The 21,691-nt window shown below is 42.1% G+C and overlaps 1 protein-coding gene across 1 annotated transcript in view; it reads right to left on the minus strand.

The window, feature by feature from the left end:
- Positions 1–10,446, minus strand: part of FGF1 (fibroblast growth factor 1) — a 152,286-nt gene extending 141,840 nt beyond the window's left edge. The window contains exon 1 of the mRNA XM_066591241.1: positions 10,362–10,446. The gene's annotated coding sequence lies outside the window, so the exon portion shown is untranslated. The remainder of the gene's footprint in view (positions 1–10,361) is intronic.
- Between the last annotated feature and the right edge of the window lie 11,245 nt (positions 10,447–21,691).

Here is a 21,691-nt window from a genome sequence, read left to right on the forward strand (position 1 = left end):
AATCCGCGGCGGGCCTGATTTTTCCCGTGGACATGAGGCCTAAAGGACCAGACACTTTTTAGCAATTTTATGCATGTGGTGGTTTTATCGCCTTCTTTTTTTGTGGGGGGAGGTGAATGTTCAGCCAAAATAATTTTAGCTTCATTTTTTTTGTGACATTACAGAAAATTTTATTTTCACTGAAATTTTTTCCACTTTTTTTGTTCTATTGGGTTAGTGTGTAGAAAAGTTGAAAACAAAAAGATTTTCTTTAATTTATAGTTCTTTATTTTTCAAATTGGTGTATGTACTCATGTATTGTTTCAGACATTTTGATATCCAGTTTGTTTAGCCACATATTAGAGGGCCATATCGCAGTGGTTTAGGTTGATGTGGGTGGTTGAGTCTTTTTTAATATATTTGCATATTATTCTTAATTTTTTTAATGTATTTTGTATATATCTTTCTTAACGCCTATGTCCCTCCTGATTTCATATACACTATGTTGACGACAATATTGGTACACACATAGGAGTTGATGAAGTTTGATGTTATACACACTTTACAGTATGGTGCTGGGTCGCCTTTGGCCTCAATGACTGCAGTCACTCTTCTAGATATGCTTTCCACCAAATTCCTAGAGATATGTGGAGGGATTTGTGACAAATGATGGGCGTGTTGGACATGCATGGACAATGCGATTGACATCCAGACTTTTCGGCTTGCCAATGAAGTTTGCAGAAGTTCTGCTCCTCAAACCAAGCCTCAACACTGCATGTTGTATGACATGGTGCTTACTCTACTCATGTTGGTAGACACACAGCTGTACCAAAGTATTGCCGCAGCGTAGGTAATGCCACGTTGTCCTGAATGTCTCTGTAGCAACTGGCATTGAGGATGGACTTCATTATAACCAATGGCCCTAGTCCTTCCTGGTAGAAACACCCCCACCATAACAGAACCTTATCCAAAGATCCCTGTTGGGAACATGGAGTTGCATAGAAACCGCAATCTAGGCAACCACCATACTCAAGTGTGGCCATCCGATTGGAAGATAGTGTACTGTGATTCAGCTGCCCACAATACTTGCTTCCACTCATTTATAGTCCAAGAACGATGTTCCAAGCACCATCGTAGGTGCCTCTGTGCATCCACTGCTGTAATGTTTTGTACAGCGGCTCGTCCATGGTAACCCCCCCATGCAGTTCCCTATGGATGATTCTGGTGGTAATGGATGTTCCAATGGTCTGTAAGACCTCCTAAGCGAGTGTTTCAGCAGATGATGTGTATGATGCCTTCACAGCTTGTACAAGGCTTTGTTGTCCGTGTTCTGTCCGTTTACGAGGTCTCCCTGAACGTGGCTGCACCACACACAGCAGATGGTTTCCATTTCTGAGTAGCATGGCCAACAGTGAACTTTGAAAGGACCAAAAGCGCAGCAATGTTCTGTACAGATTGGTTGCTCAGGTGACGCTTCACCACCATACCCAGTTGGAAGTCTGTCAACTCTAGATCACATGATATTCTGATGGTTTCTGAACTGGGATCTGTCTGAGTGATACTCTCCTTTATATCTAATGCTAACACGTCTGATTTCCATATTCCTTTCACATGACAGCACAGGATTGATGGGGTTCCCAATACCTTCCATAGGAGCAGCATCCATTGGAGCCCCAGTTAGATGGGAAAACATCCCCTAGTGTGACAATGGTCACTAGCATTGCTGGGCTATGGTCTGCTAAGACCCTAGCTCTGCCATGTCAGAGGTTGCTGGTGATCACATACTCGTCAGGCCCCATAGGGGAAACGATTGTGCCACTTCCTCTATTCACTACATAGCGCTCATTGAGTTTCCCAGTTTATACGTTTTAATAGCTTTTTTCATTTCTGTCTGTGCCTGCCTGTTCTTCTGATGTTTCACTGTACTTGATGGGGTGTATTGATTAGACCGGTTATGTGGAGAGAAGCCATGCAGAAAGTGGAATTTAATTAACCTTGAGTTTCCTTTTACTTTATGAATATTGTTTTATGTTATACATATAATCCTATTCTTATTAAGCATCAGATGTTTATTAAATATGAATATTGTCCGCATCCTTTTAGTAGAGTTATGGGCTTACTTTATATGACTCCATTAATTTGGAAGGTTCATTATTTATGAACGTTGTCCACTTTCTTTGTTTTTTTACATTTTAGATGACCTGATGCACTTTGTACTATTTTTAACATTTATTCCATTTCTTTTGCCTTTATTAATATTGTCACCACCTGAATGTCTTCTACATTATGTTAGTTCACTGTCCAGCTGTTTGAAAGAGAGTTACTTTGTCTCAAAACGCATCACTTCTTCCACTTGAGTCTTCAATTTGTGGTTCGCGCTAGCATCCTAGTTTTTTCACATCCTCTTCTTCGCATTGATTGATACCCATACAGCCTTCTGGTATACTAGTGTCACTAGTCCTGCAGTGCCTTTCATGTTATCCCGCATATCTGTGCCTACTTTCTTCATCTCTTCCACGCAGAAGCTCTGCCCAACCTGTATTATCGCTTCGTATTTCATGGAAGTGGACAACTCCAATCTGAGATTCCGTCACCTTACTGGAGGTAACTGCACTGTAATCACTATCACTGTTTAACACTGCTATGTGGATATTATTTGGTGACTGCATTATTTAGAGGCATAATAGAGCTGAACCGCTGTTTCTAAGCACAATGTATTATTAAGGTTGTCTTATAAATATGTTATCCGCAGTCTTCAAGCAGAAATTGTTCACTAGTGTCATTTAGATACACTAGTCAGGATAATGTCTGTGTGCCTCCCATGACCTATCTTGGCCATTCTCTACTAATCAGCCACTCCAGTTCCACCAGCCACCTCTTCAGCAGAGCATCTTTATGCTCATAATGGGAGCCGCAGCCACACAGCTGGGTTAACTTTGTTCACCTCTGTATTTGGGCATTCCGGTTTCCTGTTCCATCATAGGAACAAAAAATTGAATGCTGGCCAGTGAAAGATACGTCACATGACAGACCCAACAGTGCCCAAAGGGCCTTATTGACTGTAATGGCATTTGTCTGATTTCCATCACGCTGTCTGGCCTTTTACTAGACAAAATAGCGCGGCATGTTGGGACTTTGCACCAGATCTGCATTTGCAGACTCCCAACCTACCCCCTTATGCAGATGTAAACGGAGCCTTACTGCGTTCAGCCATTTCAGGTGCTCTTGAATCAGGCGGACTGGGAGGGACAAATGCATCATAAGGCCTCATTCACGCAAAGAAAAAATTTGTGTATGCAATACATGGTGCATAGAACCCATTGATTTCGAGGGGTTCATTTACATATGCGTATTTTGCTTGGCTTTAGGATGCATTCACACATTGTTGATTTATAGCAGATTTTGTAGCGGGTTTTGGTGCAGATCTACAGCACATTTAACCCCTTCAACTTGAATGTAATTGAAAGGGTGAAATCTGCTGCAGATCTGCACCAAAATCAGCGATGTGTGAACACATCCTACCTAAACCTAGCTACCTATAAGACGCTCCAGGTCACCAGCAACAGTTAAAATAGAGATCCCTACAAATCCCTTCCTTCAAGTCCCTTTAACGTTTTTCTTAAATTTAGCACATAATTCATATTGTTTCAGAAGACAAAATGCTATTCTAATTATGGCTCTCTGACACGAGCGTTTTTCGTGGGCGCATCTCCGAAAAATCCCGAAACACTATCTTGGTGTATATGCGTGTGTAATGCATGCCAAGATAGAGCATGGCACATTCTTCTTTGCACCCTGTGTGTGAGAGGCACCGATGAAAGTAATGTAAAGTTTATTACCACGTATTATGCGCACAAAGCCTGTATGCGTAATTCACACTAAAGACTCGATTTTGTACATGTCTTAGTAATACTATACTAATCCATATAGATCCAGCCTTAAGACTGTGTTCTCTGTGAGTCACCTAAGTGGTGCTGAGAGAGATTAGTCACTATAACATTGCAGTGTGCTGAGGCGAAAGATGGTGGTCGATCAGCTGTTCTCTTGGTTCATCAATACTGAACCTCCGATGAAGCTTCATCAGCTCTTACGGATTCAGACAGACACTGGAACACGTTCTTGACGGCAGGATTTGTTCCCCATATCCCACTCACTTCAGGCTTGAACTGTGTCAAATTGATGAGCAGAAAGCAGATCATAACCGCTGCAGGATTTAAAGAGCAACTGCACTTACAATTTTTTTATTTAAAGAACAGGTGATTTTAACCCTTTATTGCCACAGGACGTAAGTTTACGTCCTGGCTCGGGGGCACTTGACACAACAGGACGTAAACTGTGACCGAGAACAGCGATAACCCCCTACATACCGCAATCCATGTACATTGCGGCATGTAGAGGGTTCACAGAAAAGTGTACCAGCCGATGATCGCTATTGTAAGATATACTGCATTGCAGTACAAAAGTAATGCAATGCATTAGTGATTAACGCTATTCTGGTTCAAGTCCCTTATAGGGATATAAAAAATGTGGAAAAAAAAGTTTGAAAAAAATAACCTTTGTGCACTTATCCAAAAAAAATAAGACTTTTTCAAAATCCCACATATTTGGTATCATCGTATTTGTAACGACCTGTATAATAAATTGAGCACACTGCTTATCCTGCACTACCTTTCCTATCTTGGGCCCCCCCAACTTCTCTTAACCACTTAATGCAGAGGCCTAACTTGAAGCTCCTGAGCCCTAATGCAAAACCTGTAACAGGGCCCCCAACTATAATGCTTTATTCATAGTACTGGGTTTCCTATATGTAGAAGAGAGGCCTTATGGGCCCCCTAAGGCTCCTGGGCCCGGGAGCAACCACATCCCCTGCATCCCCTATAGTTATGCCAGAGAAATAGAGTATGTTGCAATATATTTCTCTTAGGTATCGATACGCATTGACTTTCCTTGACTCCATTCACCGTGTATCAAGCGTGATACATGGTGAAAACGCGGTCGTGGACACGATGCCCTGTGTTTGTAGGCTACGTTATGCAGGACGTTTGGGCCGCGGAGAATCGGCAGCAGAATTTCTGTTGTGTTTCTGCAGACGGGCAGAGAATCGTGTCGTTCTCGTTCACTAGTCCTTCAGTGTTTTGCAATGTAACACATTGAATGATCAGTATTTATACTGCACGATAAGTGCAAGGAACCGACGATGATCTTTATGCTGGCTGAGACCGACCGCAAACCACACGATTCTCATTAAGTCGTTGGCTCGACTTTACATTGAACAAACTCATTCAGTTTTGCTGATTTAATGCTTTTCTGAACTATAATGGTTCAGTCTAAACACACCTTAGGTCAGCTTTCTATAGCAATGTTGTGACCTGTCTGCACAGGTATCCAAAAGTCAAGACCCAGGTGTCAAAATGTGTAATCACTGCCACCTATTAGAAGAACCCGCCATTAATAAGCTCAGTCATTCATCCCGATCTGAATAGCACACGTACTCTTTCTTACTCTTCAGCCGGATAACGGATGTTTTACTTGACAGCCATTGAGGGCGCCTTCAGACTGGCAAGAAAATCGTGCGAACCATGACAGAAGATCTCTGCATCCCCAAAAGTGATCCAAGGCTGTTTTGCCATGAAAACTCCTCACATCCTCGGGGATTTCACATGGTGGCAAGTGCGATGTCACCCTCGCCAGTGTGAAGGAGTCCTGAGTGTCAACATCCCAGTCACAGTCATTAATTATCTGCTCTGTTCTTTAGCGTATATGTTTTATCACCGCTTTAGTTTTTATCCCAGAGCCTGCGAGAAAAGAAAAAAAATGAAATTTATTGCTGTCATTCTGGAGGTGACTTCATTGCCTAAACCTCTAAGGAATGTCTCTCTAACATCTTATTCACAACAAGGAGTCCATGTTAATTCCCTTAAAGAGGGTCAACATGTCAAACAGCGGGAATACAGAGACACTTGTTTGTCTGTTTCCTAATAAGAGGCCTGTATCTTTAGTAGACAGCCCACCAAACTCAAGGAAAGCTGATATCTGAGATATTGAGGACAGAAGTGGAAGAATTCAGAAGTTTCATCATGCAGCATTATGTACTAAATTCCTAGGTTATTTATGTGCATTCAGTAAAAATGTTTGAATCATAAAATTGATGGTGGTTCTGTCTTTTCATGAAGTGGCTTTTCTGGGGCTAGGCTATTCTCAGGATAGTGTGGTCCCAGAAAAAGCTTCAACTACACCCTAAAATGTAGAGAACCTGTCACTATTGTAAGCATGCAAGAAAATGGTTAGTTGTTACTGATAGCGTCCCAAAGCCTTAAATTACTTCTCCTGCCCTGTAAGTGACACATTATGAAGCGGTTTGGTTACCAAATTCACAAAATTCAATTGTTACCCTGTTTGAGGCAACTTGTGGTAATATGATTACCAATGTGATAACCTGCAAAAGTGCAAATCACTTCATGTATCTGAAATTATATTTTTTGATGAAAAGTCCCCCCTCTAAGGTGCTTAGCTGCTAGGAGTCTCACTTCCTTCTGATTTGCTGTCCAATGCCTGTTGTCACTTAAAATCTAATTCTAGTATTAAAGAGTTTCACATGGGGGTTGCGATTTTCGGCCACCCGCATCAAGGCCAAAATTCGCATGAACGAGAGAATCTTACGTTTTCTTGCCCATTAAGATGGCCATGTGCGGCGTATATACGCCGTAGCCCGGAATTCCAGTGAGCAGGGGAGAGAGTTTAGCACTGCTAAACTCTTTCCCCCTCCCAACGCCGGCTGATTGCGGCAACAGAAGCTCTCATAGAAGCCTGTCGGGGCTGCCAGCAAAGGGGTGGAGGGGGAGGTGAGAGAGAGTTTAGCAGTGTGAGCCTCTCCCACCTTCCTCTCCCCTTTCTGGCGACTCCCATAGGCCTCTATGGGAGCTTCAATTGCTGCAATCACGGCCAAAAGATAAGGCAAAACCGCGTGTAAAAGCAGCCAGCCGGAATCCGCAGCGTATGTGTTAACTTTTCCGACCTGCTGATTTTACAATATTTATTTAAGAGGAAAAAATAAGAACTATGGAGGAAACGCTTTACATGATGTGAAGCTTTGCCACTAGAAAGCCGCGTACAAGGTAGTCTATTCAGATACAGAAGTCATTCTCTACAGGGTAAATGCAGTAGCTGCTATGTCTGAGGCAATGGACCACTTGGAAACCAAACACGATATGTAGGAGATATTCTTTGTTGTCTTTGACTACTGCTGCCCAATCTGAGTCAAGTAAAGCCTCTACATTTCAAAGAAGCTCAGTAAACTCTTTTATTGATTTGTCTCACGATATCCGGGTTGAGATCAGAAGACAACGTAAAAAGAAGTTATAATTACACAACATAAACATTTAGAAGGGTGCCAACAGCAGGTTGAGATTGACGACCTTTAACTATTTATATTGTGTAATTCTAACAGTTTCTTTACATAGTCCTCTGATCCAATGAAGGGATAACCCCCAAGACATGTTATCATTGTGAAACCAACCCATAATGCAGTTTACTGAAACTCTTCGATGTGAGGAGATTTTCCTTAAATCGAAGTTGGCAGCACTGTTGAAAAACTTCAAAAAGATTTTTCTATTCTCGTATATCCTGTTTGGTTGACATATGACAAGGAAGATGGTAACACGCAATTCTCAATTCCTTCAAACCTGCCCAGGAGAACTAAAAGAGGAACCACCCATTAGAGTTGTAAGAATAGGTGCTCTATCATTGCTATTTTGTGGGGGAGAAGAGCTAACTGGACCTTTTTAAAGAGGTTTTAATGGATCCAAAAATGTTTGATCTCTTTCAGAAACAGCGCCACAACGGTCAATAAGTTGTCTCCTTTTGCTGCTCAGCTCCATTGCAGTGCATGGGAATGAGCTCCAATACCACTTATAACCTGTCGTCATGTGTGGCACTATTTTTGAAAGAAAGTACCTATGTTTTTCAAATCGTGGACAACTAAGAGTGTAAGGCCGGTTTCACACGGGTGATAAAATCGCGGGATGCTCGAGTGAAGAAAGAGTGAGTGAACACGCAGAATTATGAAACCAATGATTTTCAATGGTTTCCTTCACATCTGCGATGTTTTTATCCATGTGGTGTTGCGATTACAAAAAAAACTATCTTTTTGTGATATCGCCCATTGTTTTTAATGGGGCCGTCTGCAGCAGCGCCAGCCTTATTGGAAGTAATGGAGGAACTCTGCAATCCTCTGCAGTGGGGAAATCCCTTGAGCAGCGGCTGGGGGAATCCCTTCATTCCCGTGGGGATGAATGGATTCCTCTACGGGGATCAAGGGATTCCCCGTAGTGATGCGAGGCTCTTTTTACATGAAAACGCCTCCCATCCACGGGGCTTTCACATGGTGGCAAGTGTGATATCAGGCTGTGGATCATGGCCCGATATCACCCTTGCCCGTGTGAAACTAGCTGAACTATAATGACTGTAGAAGATGTGGTTGCACCCAAGCTCTGGAGCCTTTGGGGGCCCATAAGGTCTGTCTTCCCCAAAGAAGAAAACCAGTACTATGAATGAAGCATTAGCCTGGGTTCACACAGGGTGGATTTGCCGCGGTTTTGCTGCAGCAGATCCGCCCGCGGCAAAACCGCCCACGGACGCTAATCTCGGGATTAGCCAGCCATGTGGATGAGATTTCTCAGAAATCTCGTCCACACGGGACGGCTAATCTGCTGCGGTAAATCCGGTTGAAACCGCGGCTGCGGCCGCTGCAGCCGCGGTTTCCAAAGATTGAGCAGGTCTGTTTACCTTTCCTTTTTTCTTTTTGTATGTCGCGGCCCCACTCTCCTCTATGGGAGCGCCGGCCGCAACGGAAAAGCATGCGGCCGAGCCGCTTCAAAGCTGCGGCCAAACCGTGAGATTTCCAACGGGAATCCGCCCTGTGTGAACCCACCCTTATAGTTGGGATTTGCATGCAGCCTTAATTTACACTTCTGTGGACAGCTGTTTTAACAGGCAAAGCCAGACTGCATGTATGGTTGCATTCCCCCCTAAATGTTTTATTTAAAGACAATAGCTCCGTACATTCAGCACCCAATAAGGACTATATGTTCATGCCATGCTGTACAGGCACTGTATAAAGGACCGTGTGCATTAGTCTTATTATCAGGGAGTAAGCTATAATTATTAAATCTCTGCACTCCCAAGACAATTATTAATAGTCAATAGCAACCATGTAAGTCATATACAGCCCAACTTTACTGGATCATCGTGCTACTAAAATGACATTTAACAAATGAATCATCCTCCTGCTTTACATGGGAAAATAATGAGCCGCAGAAACCAGAACTAAACATTTCAGCTGTTCCATAACTCAACCTGTCTAGGATTCAATCCAGGAGACCAGCTTCATTTTACAATAAAATATCTTTGACACAAAAAGGTTTAGTAAAATCAGCAAAAGAATATTCGAGTTATTAGGAACAGTCGTATACAGTGTCATCCCCTCATTAACCCATTGATGTTTACAGTGCTGGGCATCCAGGTCCTGAAGCTAAAATAAGGTGCGGACACAAAAGGAATAAAAGAGCCTTCCCTCTGTTCCAGGTGGTTTCACACACTGGTGTTTAAAAAAAAAAAAAAAAAATTGTTGCAACCTTTGTGCCAGTTTTTCATGCATTTTTTGAGCCAACGCCAGAAATGGATTTAAAATACAGTATGTGAGAAAAATAAAGGTATGAACAAATGCAATATTGGTAAAAGAAGGTTTCAAAAGAAGAGTAATATAAGTACCACATACATTTTTTTCTTAACATTTAGCCATGTCTCCAACCCCACCCAGTCACTTTGTGCCTTTACAAAGTAACAGTGCCTCCACTTGCCACAACATAAATACAGCTCCAGAACTAAGCAAGTTCACCAAAAACCAGCAACAGAACCAAGCTCATTACATAAGTATGACAGCAGAACACAGCTCAAAACATATGTAAGGCACCAGGACCAAGCTATTAATATAAATACAGAACAAGAACCAAGCTCAGAACATAAATATAGGAACCAGAATCAAGCTAATAACATAAATATGGCATTAAAACCAAGCTTCAAACATAAATATAGCTGCAGAACCAAGCCCATAACCTACATACAGCCTCAGAGCCAAGCCCAAAAAATTAGCCTGGAACCAGAATACATCTCATAACATAAATACAACAGCAGAACGAAATTTATAAGATAAATATGGCACCAGAATCAATCTCATAACATAAATATAGTGCTAGAACCAAATGTAACATAAATACAGCCTCAGAAGCAAGTTCAGTACATAATTACAGCACTAGAAACAGGCTTATAATATTTGGTTTGTTTATACGAGCAAGCTTAGATACAGTGGTTTATCCCTGTTATACCTGTTATTAATGCAGTTACCATATAACAAATGCCATCTTTACACAGCCCGCCATGAAGATTTATTCCAACCATGGAAGAGGTTACTCCCCTGGTATCCAGCTCAGAATGTCATCAGATGATCTGAGGCTGCTGGCTGATGCCACCCCAGACCCATCCACACAACCCGGAAGTCATGATGCTCCTCCTGGATAGACTTATGGCTTTGGCTCAAAAATAAAAACAAAATCTACCACAAGAACTGTAGCTTTTTAAGAAGAAATGTGTACGTGAAGCTACCATTAGGGTCCATTCCCGATTTCACAAAAAATGCATCGACTGCAGCAAACTGCTCTTACAGTAGTAATGGGATGCACTAATTCACTGCTGTAAGTTACATTATTGCTCCAGTAAAACCATCAGCAGACACCTCTGACCTTCTCATCCACTACAACAACTCCATACTCTGAATAGAAGTACAATAAACCCTTAACACTGAGTGATTTCCAATTGCAGAGATGGAACCGAGTCAGTATTTTTCCACTGAGGAACGCACAAAATAATTTATAATTATACATCTAGGCTCAACTTAATTAGCTGTGATAAGGACATTGTAATCTGCAGAGATTTCTTTGGTAATGCATGAGTCTAAGATAGACTGAAAGGAACATTTTGAATAATAATTTGAAGATATACTTGGATTACATGACCCTATTTTGTCAAGATAGGACAGCCTGATATGGTGGTTGGGGCATTGCTGGTTGTGTTGGGGAGCAATGACCATTTCTGGCGGTAGGTAGCTTTTGTTATTGAGCTAAAATATTTTATTTGCAAAAAAATCTGCTTGCGATGTTATCTTGTATCCATGTATGAGATCTCGAACGGCAGCATATAGTAAGCCCTGATGGGCACTTGTCTAACAATTAATCGCGGAAGTGAGACGTCTGCCATCCGGATCCTGGTAAATGTCTTCAAATGGATACTAAGTTTTCAATCATATGTTAAAAATACCAAAAGAGAGTAAATGAACCATCAAGGAGAGGATATGTGAGTAACATTAGTCAGATAGATGAAATATGAAAAACAGGTTAGACTAAGTTCTGGTGAAGAAATCCTTCATGTACCCATCAAGGTGAACTAAAATGAAGTGTATGCTGTCTATACTCGCCCAAACTGTAAAGGAAGACCTATATAACCATGACAATCTCCTTCACTACCAATTTTCCCAACCTTACAGCAAAACAACAGTGTCAGGAAACCTAACCGCAGATCCCGCCTGAACCATCAATTTGTCACAGAACCTGAATAGCAGAACCCACGCTGCCACCAATTTGCAGGAACTGGGCTGTCCAAAACACGTGACATGGACATGACCACACAGCGTTGATCTACTTCCATTCATAGAATCATAGGTAGAGTTGGAAGGGACCTCCAGGGTCATCGGGTCCAACCCGCTGCTCAGTGCAGAATTTACTAAATCATGCCAGACAGATATTTGTCCAGCCATTCCTACAATCTTGCATTCGTTGAAGATGAAACATAATTCTCTACCACTGACTGTTATTGTAAGGCACATCAGATGCCTACTAATTCCAATAAAGTCGGTGGTACATAGGTAACCATTCACTCCAACAGTCAAAATTAACACTCTGTCAAGGACTACAGAGTGTAGCAGGTACACTGAAGTATCTAGACAGTCCTGCAAAATTAGATTGCATTCCTCTAGATTCTGAAAATGATCTTTGGCTTGCACCGAATTTATTTAATGTTCTAGCAACTCCCAATAGTCCTCCTTTTGACCGGGAACAGGTTGTGAATGTTCATTGTCATACAATTTTACAGACATGTTTCTTATTTAGGTCATACTTTCCCATAGGAATCTCCTAGGGAGAAATTATGGCTGTTGTTGTCCAGAGCACAGTTTTTTGAGTCCATATATATTAAACATGGTTCAGAAATATTATTAACTGGAGCCAAAATTAAGTTCTGGGCTTCCTGGAAACCCCTGAACCTCGGACATGAAGTGGCTGAATTTCCTGAGCACAACCACATCACTAGAGCTACCAAGAAAATGAATTGTGCCGGGGAAACCTTAAGTGATTATATTGCTACTGTACTAGAAGGACACCTCTTCAGGCCTGCTGAGACTCAAGACACTGTTTGCCACCAGACCTTGTTCTTACTAAGAAATTCTTTACAGGTTCATGGTGGGCATTACCATAGCCTTTGATTGCATTGATACAAAGCAAACTGGATTTAGACAAAGGTCACCTTGTGATCTGTTGAGTTTGTCCCGAAGTCAGGTCTGCTGAGTGCGGTAGGAGACTGACTGGTACCCATAAGGGCTGAGACGCCAAGTCATTTCTGCTGAGTTCTGGAGTCAACAGTGCTAAGTGTCGAAACTGTGCTGCAATGTTCAAACTGTGTGTAATTAAGCAGTAAAGACTATTCTGTTTGGGAATGGGCTGAGGAATGAGGTATAAGACTGGTATAAGGAATGAAACTGGGACAGAGGGCAATGCAGGATTTCCCTGATGTTTTGAACGAGCATCATCTGGCACCCCTATATATGCTCAGTCATCATTTGCATGTTTCTCTAGATCACACCCATGTAACACAAGGCCCCCTAACTCAATTTATGTGGTCCGCTTGCCATGCAGCAACCTCACAGGGTTTCCACTCACCCAGCCTGCAGCTCCGGTCTAGCAGTATGGAGTCTGAGACTGCTGACCTCTCCCCTCCGGTGTGTGTGTGCACCATTCTGTACGCAGCTCAGATGCCGAGGGAAGAGGTTGACAGTCACAGACTCGCCAGGCTGCAAGCTGGGTGAATGGAATTCCTGTAAGGGTGCTGGCCAGCCAGAGGCCAATAGGGGGAGTCACTATGACTACTAAGATTACTATGGAGGTCACTTATCACTACTGGGGCCAATCTAGGGTACTTTATTACTACTGCAACCACTATGGGGGGCACTATTACTACTCAGGCCACTATAGGGTCACTATTACTGCTTGGACCACTATTATTACAAAGGTCACTATGGGGTTGACTATTTCTACTGGGGCTACTGTAGGGGGACCCTATTACTACTAAGCCACCTATTGTTTTTCAATGGGACCTCAAAAGACATCACCTGGCATTCGCATGCCGTGCGATGTGATGTTTCGCATTGAAGTCAATGGGAAACACTTGCCATCTTCTGCACAGCAAACACGTGCCTGAGGATGGCAATCTCACAGAAGTGCTGTAAGGCATTTATGAATTAAATAGGTCTCACGTCGATGTGAAAAATGCACGTTGGCAAGTGCGATATCGGCACAAATCGCTTGACCCAATATGGCTCTCGCCCGTGTGAATATACCCTTATTGTGTTTTTTAGGAGATGAAATAAATGAAAGAGCATTTTGGTTCAGTCTTTCTTTACATTTTTCTATAGCATTTGTTGTGCAGGATAATAAGTGTGTTGAATTTGTTGTATGGGTTGTTACAGATGCGACAATACCAAATGTGTATTTATTGTTTATTAAACAAAGTACGCAAAAAAGTTAGTGTTTTTTTACTGCTTTTCTTTTTTAGATTCCAGTCCAGTACTGTGCAGTACTTCTGTACTGAAATGCATTATTGCTATTCACAGACGCGAACGCCATTGTCTGGTGTCTGGTTGCCATGGCAACCCATCAGACCTCCGTATTTGCATCACGGAATGCCGATGATGTCACAGAGAGAGAATGATTCCTCTCTTAACCTCTTACATGCAGTGAACAACATCAATCACAGCATGTAAGGAGTGAACAGCAAGGCTCGTGTTCTCACTGATCTCCGCTGTTGCAGCGGGAGGCCAGCTGTCATGTACACCCTGCTCTTGCTGCGGATGGCTCAGGCTTAGCTTCTGAAACCTCGCCATCCAGAGGATGTAGGTTTATGTACATTTGCAGGAACCCCTTCCAGGCAGCATGTAAACTTACATCTTGTGGCGAGAAGAGGTTAAAGTATCATATGTACAAGATTATTTTGTTTTTCTTACTGAGAGCAATAAAATGACTTTTCTTGGTACTACTTCAGGGTACATATAATTTACAATTTAGTTTTCATATTTGGGGGGGGGGGGGCGGAAAATGCAAAAAATCTACAGTTCTGTTTTTCACAGATTTTTTTAGTCATTTACTGTGCATTAAAACCAATTTAACTTTATGCTATGCAGCATTATGATTGTGACGGTGCCAGATACAGTTAGGGCCAGAAATATTTGGACAGTAACACAATTTTCGCGAGTTGGGCTCTGCATGCCACCGCATTGGATTTGAAATGAAGCCTCTACAACAGAATTCAAGTGCAGATTGTAACGTTTAATTTAAAGGGTTGAACAAAAATATCTGATAGAAAATGTAGGAATTGTACACATTTCTTTACAAACACTCCACATTTAAGGAGCTCAAAAGTAATTGGACAAATAAACATAACCCAAACAAAATATTTTTTTTTCAATATTTTGTTGCGCATCCTTTGGAGGCAATCACTGCCTTAAGTCTGGAACCCATGGACATCACCAAACGCTGGGTTTCCTCCTTCTTAATGCTTTGCCAGGCCTTTACAGCCGCAGCCTTCAGGTCTTGCTTGTTTGTGGGTCTTTCCGTCTGAAGTCTGGATTTGAGCAAGTGAAATGCATGCTCAATTGGGTTAAGATCTGGTGATTGACTTGGCCATTGCAGAATGTTCCACTTTTTTGCACTCATGAACTCCTGGGTAGCTTTGGCTGTATGCTTGGGGTCATTGTCCATCTGTACTGTGAAGCGCCGTCCGATCAACTTTGCAGCATTTGGCTGAATCTGGGCTGAAAGTATATCCCGGTACACTTCAGAATTCATCCGGCTACTCTTGTCTGCTGTTATGTCATCAATAAACACAAGTGACCCAGTGCCATTGAAAGCCATGCATGCCCATGCCATCACGTTGCCTCCACCATGTTTTACAGAGGATGTGGTGTGCCTTGGATCATGTGCCGTTCCCTTTCTTCTCCAAACCTTTTTCTTCCCATCATTCTGGTACAGGTTGATCTTTGTCTCATCTGTCCATAGAATACTTTTCCAGAACTGGGCTGGCTTCTTGAGGTGTTTTTCGGCAAATTTAACTCTGGCCTGTCTATTTTTGGAATTGATAAATGGTTTGCATCTAGATGTGAACCCTTTTTTGTATTTACTTTCATGGAGTCTTCTCTTTACTGTTGACTTAGAGACAGATACACCTACTTCCCTGAGAGTGTTCTGGACTTCAGTTGATGTTGTGAACGGGTTCTTCTTCACCAAAGAAAGTATGCGGCGATCATCCACCACCGTTGTCTTCCGTGGACGCCCAGGCCTTTTTGAGTTCCCAAGCTCACCAGTGAATTCCTTTTTTCTCAGAATGTACCCGACTGTTGATTTTGCTACTCCAAGCATGTCTGCTATCTCTCTGATGGATTTTTTCTTTTTTTTTCAGCCCCAGGATGTTCTGCTTCACCTCAATTGAGAGTTCCTTTGACCGCATGTTGTCTGGTCACAGCAACAGCTTCCAAATCCAAAACCACACACCTGGAATCAACCCCAGACCTTTTAACTACTTAATTGATTACAGGTTAATGAGGGAGACGCCTTCTGAGTTAATTGCAGCCCTTAGAGTCCATTGTCCAATTACTTTTGGTCCCTTGAAAAAGAGGAGGCTATGCATTACAGAGCTATGATTCCTAAACCCTTTGGATGTGGAAACTCTCATATTGCAGCTGGGAGTGTGCACTTTCAGCCCATATTATATATAAAATTGTATTTCTGAACATGTTTTTGTAAACAGCTAAAATAACAAAACTTGTGTCACTGTCCAAATATTTCTGGCCCTAACTATGTTTTTTTTCTTGTTTCTTTTAAGTGGCATTGTTTAAAACAAAAAGGAACTAAAGTATTGAAAACATATTTCAGTTTTTCTTTTTTTGTGGGGGAGATGTTTAAAAGTTAATTAACTTTTTTACTTGTTTTCACTTTCTGGTCCCCTCAGGGAACTTAACGCAGTGGTCAGTAATTATATGAAATACATAGGATTTCCAACTGTTATTACCTGTCAACGCAAACTACTATATTAGGCCGTGCCTCAGGCACATATTTGTAGCAGACCTGGGTGCTTTGTTAGAGCCCCGGCTACCATTGTAAAGTATCGGCCTCCACAATTACATGATTTGCAAAAGAACTGATACTGTAGGTTGATTAATTGACCGCTGAAGTGTTTTTCTTTGTACATGGAAGTCCTACTGAGAACTGAGGTTGCAATAAACTGTTCAATCCTTACAAAAACCTTTCATTTTATGTTAATACAACTATAGAAGTGGCCACGTTAATTTTTGCCAGTTCTATAGTTGTATTAAAGGTCTTGTAGCAAGATGCCGGCCGATCAGTCTATTGTTTGATGTAAGCCACTGCGCACTCTGCTACATGTACAGTACTGTGCAAATGTTTTAGGCAGCTGTGGAAAAAATGCTGCAAAGTAAGAATTTTTTCAAAAATAGAAGGTGTCTGATTGGCTCCAAATTTTTTCTGCAACGGGACAACAACCAATGCCATTAACAGCCATCTTCAGAGTAAAGAAGAACAAGGAGTCCTGGAAGTGATGAAATGGCCCCCACAGAGTTGTGCTCTGGGAGAAGAGCCCATCCTCATCGTTAGCAGTACTCATTGACCTCTGAGAGGCGAGTTAGGCTGAAGTTAACCCCCAGCCTCAATCCTGTTTGAGGGCTCAACCTCTACCCAGGGGTCCCTTTCGGACCGACAAAGGGAGTTCCTTTCCTTTGCAAAATTCTTTAGATGCCGCAGTTATGACTGTAGAAAGGCAGTTCTTCAGAAATACCCTGCACAACCACTGTAAAAAAAACTATACGGTAGTCATAAAGGGGCATAGGGCAGCACCTATGCACTTCCTGTAATTGTGATGGAGCAAGAGAGGTAGTAGGAAGCAGCTGGGCATTTCTGGAGCGCTATTCTGTCACTAGAGCTCTCATTGTATCTCCAGTTCCCTTCTGAGCATGCACAGTTGACTTTAATGAATGTTAAATTGACAGAATGATGGAAGATATTTAATTTGCATACATCATGCATTGACTTCAATGTAAAAATTAAAGTATGGAAAGCTCCTTTATACCCAATTTCTGATTGAAAAAAATAGTGCAGCAGACTGTTACAAAAAATAGTAACAAAATAGAATAAACTGAACTGAAGGCAACAAAAAACAAAAAAAAACCCATTGAAATAAATGGGTAAAATAAAGTTTGTTTCTCAGATGGAACCAAAAAATGGAAATCACATAAAAATCCCAACACAGATAACGAATGAAGCCAAACAAAGAAGCCTTTAAATGTAATCAATAAAGCTGAAAGCAAAGATACACTTTTGGTAAAACGTCCCTTCTTATTAGCAATTCCCAAATATACTACTACTGTATTCCCTAATCCTAACAATTCTGGAAAATCATGCTATGTCTTATTTTCAGGGTATGTCCTATTTTCAGGGAAACAGGGTAAGTCCCTCGAAGTGGGATAAATACGGATAATAAAGTCAAACTGAAGGCAAACTAAAAACTATTTGACAAAGTTACTTTGTGAAAGAGGCGAGGGGATGGAATATTGCGTCTAGACATCTACTTATCATTGACCTGGATGGCATGTTTAGGTAGTTCCCAAACACATTATTCAAGGTTCACCACAGGTGAACTATGTTTTAACAAATAACAAGGAAGTGATAAGGAAAACCTCATTCTAACTTCAGGGCCTTTTTAAAGTGAACACTAATTGTTCACATTCGCGCCGGATCGTGGGAATCTAAATGATGATCTTTAGTATAGATGCCGGCAGCAACAAAATGCCGAACGATAAACGGACAGTTGTTCTATGAATGACGACCTGTTTACTGTGAATGGAGGCGGCGGGGTGGAGTTAGCTCCGCCTCCATTCACCGAGCGATTCTCACTCCTGTATGAAAGGAGGTGTTTATAAGCATGGATGTAATTCAGTACGGCACACTTTACCGTTGGTCATTTTTATATCAATTGAATAAAGCATATTCCATTTTATGGCTCCAATATCTCTGCATTGGTGTTTTGACCTATTATCATCCTCAGTGCGCTGTACAGTGACTAACTCAGTAATAAGAGCATTCTGGCATCAGGTACTGTTTACACGTTTACTTCTGGATAAAGACTACTTTGGAAATTAATTACATATACTTGCCAGCCAGACTAACTTGTTTAAACATCCGGAACTTTCCATAAGTGCTTAAGGGGGTTGTCCCGCGGCAGCAAGTGGGTCTATACACTTCTGTATGGCCATATTAATGCACTTTGTAATGTACATCGTGCATTAATTATGAGCCATACAGAAGTTATAAGAAGTTTTTCACTTACCTGTTCCGTTGCTAGCGTCCTCGTTTCCATGGAGCCGACTAATTTTCGCCGTCTAATGGCCAAATTAGCCGCGCTTGCGCAGTCCGGGTCTTCTTCTTTTCTCAATGGGGCAGCTTGTGCAGGATGCCGGCTCCGTGTAGCTCCGCCCCGTCACGTGCCGATTCCAGCCAATCAGGAGGCTGGAATCGGCAATGGACCGCACAGAAGCCCTGCGGTCCACCGAGGGTGAAGATCCCGGCGGCCATCTTCTGCAGGTAAGTAAGAAGTCACCGGAGCGCGGGGATTCAGGTAAGCACTCTCCGGTATTCTTTTTTTAACCCCTGCATCGGGGTTGCCTCGCGCCGAACGGGGGGGGGGGGGGGTTGAAAAAAAAAAACCCCGTTTCAGCGCGGGACAACCCCTTTAAATACGCACCAAAGTTCTTATAAAACTATATTCATGTCAGAGAAGCTCCTCGTGTGATACAACGCTCTTGTGTTGTTGGCCCCTATCCAGGGTTCACGACTTTGTGCGATCACATAAGGGTAAAGGATGACTGTGAGGTCGTATTTAAATGGTGATTTTATCGTATTGCGAGACGCACAAAACGCCCGCGAAAATAGAGCCCATTATTTAGAATGGATCTGTTTACTTGGGTGATTTTTTTCTCGCATTGATGCTCAAACATAGAAATACTGCATTATGTGACCGATGTGTTTCTCTGACCGATATCGTGCCCGCTCATGTAAATACGGCCTTAACCCCTTAAGCACATGGCCTGTGTTAGCCATAAGGACGCAACAGTTTTTGGGGTATTTTTCATTTCCACTTTTCAAAATCCATAGCCTTTTTATTTTTTCGCCAACATGGCCATACATGGGCTTGTTTTTTGCATTGTAAAACTGTCGTTTTTAATTGTATATACCAAGAAATGGTACCAATGTATTGTAAAACTTAATTTTTTATCAAGGGCAGGGACAGAAAACACATTCTGCCTTGTTTTTTTTTGTACAGTGTTAATCATGCAGCATAGATGACATGATACATTTTTTGAGGGTTGGTACAATTACAGTGGTACTAAAATTATTATTATTTTTAGGTTTTTTAAGATTTACACAATAAAAACACTGTTTTGAAATTCTTTTTTTTACATTGTTGCATTCAAAGTCCTTTAAGTTTTTTATTTTTCAATGGACGGAGCTCTATGGGGACTTTTCTGTATTTAGTTTTTTATTGCATTTTTGGGGAGGCATTTTGGCTTCCATTTTTTTAGTTTTTTCTTATTTTTTTAAAAAAAATAAATAGTGTGTTCAATTTATTGCACAACTCGTGAAACTCTGGTCGATATCGCACTCTCCAACGTGTGATGTCTTAGCAGATGTGAGGCGTCTTTCAGTTAAATCCGTCTCGCAGAATTCTGCATGAAAATACACAGGCTTAGGCCTAATGTCCAGAGGGAAAATCAGGCCCGCGTGGATTTCTGCTGCAGATGCACTAAAATTGTCCCACTTTTTTCATGCGGGAGATCAATTGAGCTATGTGCTCTATGAGCTCCCACATGCGTGATCCGCACTAAAATGGAGCATGTCGCGTTTTTTTCACACGCGTGAAATCCGCAAATCCCTTAAAATACCATCCGCAGCTATTTAATTACCTGCAGGTGGTCACTGCTTTCCTATGGGATGCAGATTTGCGTTTTTTTTCACGCATGGATTTACTAAATATAATTACCCAGTGGACATGAGGCCTTAGGCTGCATTCCCACGAACGTATATCGGCTCGGTTTTCACGCCAAGCCGATCTACGTTGACCTCGTGCAGGGGGGGGGGCTGGAAGAGCCAGGAGCAGGAACTGAGCTCCCGCCCCTCTCTGCTTCCTCTCCGCCCCTCTGCACTATTTGCAATAGGGAGAGGCGGAACGGGGGTGGGGCTAAATCTCAGAACTTAGCCCTGCCCCATCCCGCCTCCTTTCATTGCAAATAGTGCAGAGGGGTGGAGAGGAGGCAGAGAGGGTGCGGGAGCTCAGTTCCTGCTCCTGGCTCTTCCATCCTCCCCCCTTCCTGCACATGAGGACGGCGTATATCGGCTTGGCATGAAAACTGAGCTGATATACGTTTGTGGGAATGCAGCCCACGCTGTGGATTTTGACACGGAATTTTAAGTGATTTTCATTCTGCTTCAAAATCCATCTGGAGGTGTGTGGATTTCGGTGTGGAATTTTCTGCTGCTTGCGGTGAGGAAAGTTCTGCCCTTGTGAAAGGGCCTGAACAGCTCTGCCTGTCTATAGCGTTTCTAGTGTTTAACTCAATTAGTTTCAAAGCCCATAGCTAAAAGGAAAGAGTGTTGGATGTATGAGGCTAGTTTCACACAGGCGAGAGCGATATCGCGGCGAGAACATCACGACAATATCGCATTTTTGTACCTGAGATGTTTGAGCATCAGCAATGTTTTTCCTACAAATAATCTTGCATCGCATTGCTGCCGCTTGAGGTTTTCTCGCGCAAAAGACAATAGGGGTTGCTAATGTAAAAAAAAAAAAAGCATCGCACGAACAGCGCAAGTTTGTGTCTTACGATGCAATATTTTGGAAGCCCCATAGGGAAATATTGGCAATAAAAAAGGTTTATTGTAATAACATGAGTGAAAACTTTGCAGATGTGAATGAAACCATTTACAAATTCTATAATTCTGCTTTTTCACTTGCTCTTGCATCACGTAATTTTATTGCCCTTGTGAAAATGGCCCAAAGGGGATAAATTCAGTTTCAGGGCAGCATGAGCTGTAAATGTGGATCTGCCTGTACAATGCAGCATGTGAAAGCTGTACATGCAGTTTTTACATACTTTTGTTTCATTCACTTCATTGAAGCCAATGAAAACAAGGCGCCACACCTAGAGCATATTTATCTCTATCATAATATTGACCTGTAATATCTATTAATGATTTCATCACACGTGATA

The sequence above is a fragment of the Eleutherodactylus coqui genome, chromosome 2 (assembly GCF_035609145.1).
Source record: "Eleutherodactylus coqui strain aEleCoq1 chromosome 2, aEleCoq1.hap1, whole genome shotgun sequence".
NCBI lineage: Eukaryota > Metazoa > Chordata > Amphibia > Anura > Eleutherodactylidae > Eleutherodactylus > Eleutherodactylus coqui.